The sequence below is a fragment of the Pteropus alecto genome, unplaced genomic scaffold, assembly GCF_000325575.1.
Source record: "Pteropus alecto unplaced genomic scaffold, ASM32557v1 scaffold146, whole genome shotgun sequence".
In the NCBI taxonomy this organism is placed as follows: Eukaryota; Metazoa; Chordata; class Mammalia; order Chiroptera; family Pteropodidae; genus Pteropus; species Pteropus alecto.
Genome location: NW_006442107.1, coordinates 26,288,232 through 26,294,231, shown reverse-complemented (window position 1 = coordinate 26,294,231; position 6,000 = coordinate 26,288,232). Strand labels below are relative to the sequence as shown.

Below are 6,000 nucleotides of genomic sequence, written 5' to 3'. Positions count from 1 at the left end.
TTCAATTTCAACTTTCCCTCTATATATGGCCTTTAAAAAAACAACTTTGAGATATTATTCACATACCATGTAATTTACTAAAGTGTACAATTCAATGTCTTTTAGTATGTTCACAGAGTTGTGCGACCATTATCACAATCTAATTTTAGAACATTTATTACCCCTTAGCAGTCATTCCTCCATTACCCACCCACTCGCTCCTCAAGCCCAGGCAAACACCAATCCGCGTTCTCTTTTTATAGCTTTATCTACTCTGGATTTTCAGATAAATGAAATTTTACAATATGTTGTCTTTTGTGACTGATTTCTCTCAGTTAACATGTTTTCAAAGTTCATCCATGTTGTAGCATGTATAAGAATATTATTCCTTTGTATTGCTTACTTATTTGTAATACAATAAGTCCTCACTTATCATAGATACGTTCCTGGAACTACAGTGAAATGATATATAATGAAACTAATTTTATCACAGGCTAATTGACATAAACAAGAATTGAGTTCATACAGTATCTCATCAGCATTATAACGAAAAGACATTGAACGAAACATTATTCGAGAACCCACTGTCCTCCATCATATAGACATAACATTCTATTTGTTGATCCATCAGTTGATTGACATTTTGATTGTTTCCACTTTTTGGTTATTATGAATAATGCTGCTATAAGCATTCTTGTAAAAGTTTTTGGTAGACATGTTTACATTTCTCATGGGTACATACCTAGAAGTGGAATTTCTGGGGCACCTGGTACTCTGTATACAACATTTTGAGAACTGCTGCACTGTTCTCCAAGCATCTGTCCCATTTTAAATTCCCACCAGCAATTTATGCGAGTTATAATTTCTCCACATACTCACAAACACTCGTTATTTTCTGTCTTTTTTATTTTATCGTGGTGTCGCAATGTGATTTTAATTTGCATTTCCCTAATGGCTGAAGTTGAGTATTATTTCAGATGCTTATTGGCCATCTGTATATTTTCTATGGAGAAATGTCTTTTCAGATCCTTTGTTTATTTTTGTGTGAATGGTTTCTTATTCTTGAGATATAAAAGTTGTAACAGTTTTTTGATATTGTGGATACAAGGCCCTTATCAAAAATATTTTTAAATATTTCCTTTCATTCTGTTGGTTGTCTCTTCCCTTTCTTAATGGTTTCCTTTGAAATACAAAGGTTTTTGGGGTGATATCTCAGAAAGTTTGCTTAACTCAAGATCACTAAGAAACATTCCTATCTTTCCTCCAACAATTTTTATAGTTTTAGCTTTTATATTTAGGTCTATGATTTATTTGAAGTTAATTTTTATATATGGTGTAAAAATGAACTTATCTTTGTTGTTTTGCATATGATATCCAGTTGTCCCAGCACCCCACTATTTCCCACAGTAAATATTCTTGACCCCTTAATTGAAACACTGTTGACTTTAAATGTGAAGGTTTATTTATGGACTCTAAATTATATCCCATTGATCTATATATCTATCCTTATTTTAGTACCACAGTCTTGACTACTCTACTTTTGTACTAAGCTTTGAAATCAGGAAGTGTGATTCCTCCAACTTTTTCCTTTTTTCTCAAGACTGTTTTGACTATTCTGGTCCCTTGAATTTCCATATGAATTTTAGGATAATCTTGTCAGTTTCTACAAAAAAGCCCTCTGTATTGCTATAATTTGTATAAGGATTGTGATAAATCTGAAATCTGAAATCAATTTGGAGAGTATTGCTATTTTAACAATATTAAGATTTATGATCCATGAATTTATGATCCATGGCACTCTTTTTATTTATGAAAGTCTTCTTTAATTCCTTTCAGTAATATTTTGTAGATTTCAGTGTACAATTCTTGCACCTCTTTAGTTAAGTATATTCCTAAATTCTTTTTGACACTATTTTAAATGTTGATGCTCTTTGTTAATTTCATTTCAAAATTGACCATTGCTAGTGTATATAAATGCAATTAATTTTTGTATATTGATCTTGTGCCTTGGAACCTTGCTGGAGTCATTTATTACTTCCAAAGCTTTTTAGTGTGTTTAGTATTTTCTAAACACTAGGTCATGTCATCTGCAAATAGAGATGTTTTAATTCTTCCTTCCCACATGGAATGACATTTTTTTCTTGCCTAATTACCCTGGCAATGTTAAAGTTGTGAGTTTGAACATCCTTATCTTGTTCCTGATCTTCTGCAGAAAGCATTTAATTTTATCATTAAGTATGATATAAACTGTGGGTCTTTCGTAGATGCCCTATCTGGTTAAGAAAATTTTCCTCTATTTCTAGACCAATAAATGTTTTGTTTTGTTTTGTTTTTGTAAAAGGGTATTGGAGTTAGTCAAATGATTTTTTTTTTTTTTTTTGTCTATTGAGATGATCATGTGGTTTTGACCTTTATTCTGTTTATATATGGTGTATTACAGTACTTGATTTTCAGATACTAAGCCAACCTTGCATTCCCGGGATATATTCCGCTTAGCCATGGTGTATAATTCTTTTGAAATGTTGCTGAGTTTGTCTACCACCGTGCCACCCTGAGCAAGCCCGATTCCGTCTGATCTCGCAAGGTAAGCAGAGTTGGACCTGGTTAGTACTTGGATGGGAGACCACCTAGGAAGACCAGGTGCTGTAGGTGTAAAAACTCAAAAAATAAGGGATTTTAAGCTGACAAGGTCCTTGCAATCTGCGAAGTCAACCAAGGATTGCCTTGCCTAAAAAAATTAAAAATTAAAAATAAATAAATAAATAAATAAATAAATATTGCTGAGTTTGGTTTGCTAATATTTTTTTGAGGATATTTTTTGCCTGTAATCATAATATTGGTCTATATTCTTCTTTTCTTGTGGTTCATTTGTCTAATTTTTGTATCAGTGTAGTACTGGTCTCACAGAATGAACTGAAATGTGTTCCCTCCTTTTTAATTTTTTGAAAGAGTTTTTGAAGAACTGATTTTAATTCTTTTTCAAATATTTAGTAAGATTCCTAGGAAATTTTGGCTGAGGTTTTCATTGGAAAAATATTTTTAATTACAATTTCAATCTCTGCTTCGTGAAGGTGTATTTGGATTTTCTATTTCTTAAGTAAGTTTCACTTGTCTGTATCTTTCTAGGAATTTGTCTATTTCACTTAAACTTTGCTGGCATAGAGTTGTTCATATTATCAACTTATAATCTTTTATCATTTCTGTGAAGTCAGAAGTAATTCTTCTCTTCATTCCTGATTTTGGTAATGTGAATCTTCTCATTTTCTTGGTAAGTTTAGCTAAAGATTTATCATTTTTGTTGATCTTTACAAAGATCAGATTTTGGTGTATTGATCTTCTTTATTGTTTTTCTTTTTTTATTTTATTAATATCTATTTCAATCTCTATTCTCTATTTTTGCTTGCATAGGTTTAGTTTCTTCTTTTTTAACCAATGTCTTAAATAGAATATGTTATTTATGTTTTTTAAATTTTACTGTGGCATAATTGATAAATAAAATGTTATATATTTAAAGTGTACAACATGATGTTTTGACGTGTGTATACTTTATGAAATGATCACCACAATCTGCTTAATTAACACATCTATTGCCTCACATAGTTACCTCTGGATATATGTGTGGTGAGAATGCTGAAAGTCTTACCTTCTTAGTAAATTTTAAGTATAAAACAGTATTATTAACATAGTTTTCATGGTGTGTATCAGATCTCCAAAAATATTCATCTTACTACTGTGGGATTGTTGCTTTGTCCAGCATCTCCCCATTTCCCCACCCCTCCAGCCCTGGGTAACCATCATTCTATTCTCTCTATGAATTCAAACTTTTATTAAAGATTCTACAGATATTTGAGATCATACATTATTTCTCTTTCTCTGTCTGGCTAATTTCACTTAACATAATGTCCTCTAGATTCATCCATGTTGTTACAAACGGTAGGAATTCATTCTTGCTCACAAATGAATAAAATTTCACTACATATATGCCACATCTTCTTTATCCATTCTTCTGCTGAAAGATACTTAGGTTGTTTCCATATCTTGTCTATTGTAAATAATACTGAAAGGAACGTGAGAGCATATATAACTCCTCAGAGTTTCTGAGGAGTTATCTTCTGAAATGCTATATTCCAGAAGATAACATTAATAAACAAAAGATAAAGCATACAGAGTAGACTATAAATATATTTTAAATTCAGTGATGAAAACCAATGCATGCTGAGGTGGCTAAAAAATGAAGTCTTAACCCTGTAATCAAATGTTATTGTGATTCTGGCCTCTGCCACTTGCCAGTAGTATGATTTTAGAGAAATCATTTCATCTTTTGATTCTTGGTCTTCTCATCCCTAAAAGGAAATGACAGTACCTGTGTCAGTTGTTTAGAAAATAAAATGAGATGAGACTGCCAGACATAATATAGGCACATGAGCAACATTAATTGAATTAGAGGACAAGAAGAACTTGGACTGGCAAAAAAAAAAATCAGGAAGAGTGTTCCTTCCAGGAGGAGTAAAAATTAATTAGGATGTACATAAATTTTAGGATAATTAGGATATACATAAACTTTAATTAGACTATACATAAATAATTTTCTTTCTTAGGTTAAAGCATATCTAAAACTCTAGTAGTTTCATCAATTCAAATCATCAGTACACTAATTCCTCAGTCATAGTAGAAATATTTTTTCCTGAGAATATTTGTTAAATGTGTGTCAGTTTAGATATTTTTGGCAGGTGGGGTGGAGACTTGGACAATTGTATCTATTTCAGATCCTTACTTAGAACCCTATGAAATGTTCCATATTAAAAATAGAATTCAAACATTTTATTATACATCAGCTCATAAGTGATTTTCCAAATTGATTGCCACCTTTTCCTAATTTTGGATTATGTTTTCTATTTCACTATTTCAAAGTGAAATGTTGGCATGCTTACTGTTTTCTTCTTCTTTTTCAAATCTGGATTCCCAACTGTCGAACTTCTAAAATTTTACTTCCTACAGCAGAATGAACATGTTTTTAGATACACTTTTAAAATTTTGCTCTAACTTCCTTTGCCAAAGCTATGGAGCCTTTATGACAGAAGAGAGAGGCTTGAAAGAAGGAAAAATAAAATCTTTCCAAACACAGGCATTTTATAAATTACTTAACACATGGAACGGATTGCTAAACCTGTCTTTCCAAGAGTTCACAAATTCTCTTCAGCTTTTTTTTATGTTCCATAATTTAAATTTTGCTGCTGTAACCTGTGTTTCAAGTTATATTATTAAAATGAATCCAAAAATAAATAGTTTTGTGAGAGATTTAAATCTATAATATTTTAACTCATAAACATTCCCTATAGAGTTATATAACCAAAATACTACAAATTCTGACATTAGTTAGACAATTTAATATCTGTGTCTGCCATTCGCTGTGTGGTTTTGAAAAAGTTACTTCTTACCCCAGAGTCTGTTTTCCAATACGAGAATGGGGATATTAATAAACAATGACCACAAAGAATTTATGAAGATCATGTTAAATAGTGAATATAAACTGACTGGAAATTAGAAGAAGCTCATGAATTATATTTATTATTATTTTTATAAGGAAAAGTAACTACTGATCATTCAGAGCATGTGGAAAATTATTTGGGGGATATTGAGAAAGTGTAGTCAATTGTAGCTTAGACACCTAAAATATAAAGACAGTATAGGTGGTATCACAAAACAATACACAAATGAGAACTAAATGAATAGGATAGGTAACAGATCTATAGGAGTAATTATTTATAATGTAAAAACACCAGTGCTTTGTTTATTGAAAATTGGTTATTACCTTGTTGTTTCCAGGAAGGTTTTTGTAGAAGCAAATGGCAACAGAAAGAATTCTTTCACCCATGGGCAATGTGAAAATAATTTTGAGAGTTATTTTTGACATTATAAAGATTAATCCAGCTTTCAAAGTCTAAATATTTCTTGGTAAATGTATACTGGAAAGATTTCTTACCACTGTCACATTAGTTTTCCCTCTCCCTCCTCTTTTAA

The 6,000-nt window shown here is 31.2% G+C and overlaps 1 pseudogene; it reads left to right on the top strand.

Annotated features, from left to right (window-relative positions):
• The first annotated feature begins 2,512 nt into the window (after positions 1-2,512).
• On the top strand, positions 2,513-2,631 carry LOC112469435 (annotated as a pseudogene).
• The last annotated feature ends 3,369 nt before the right edge of the window (positions 2,632-6,000 follow it).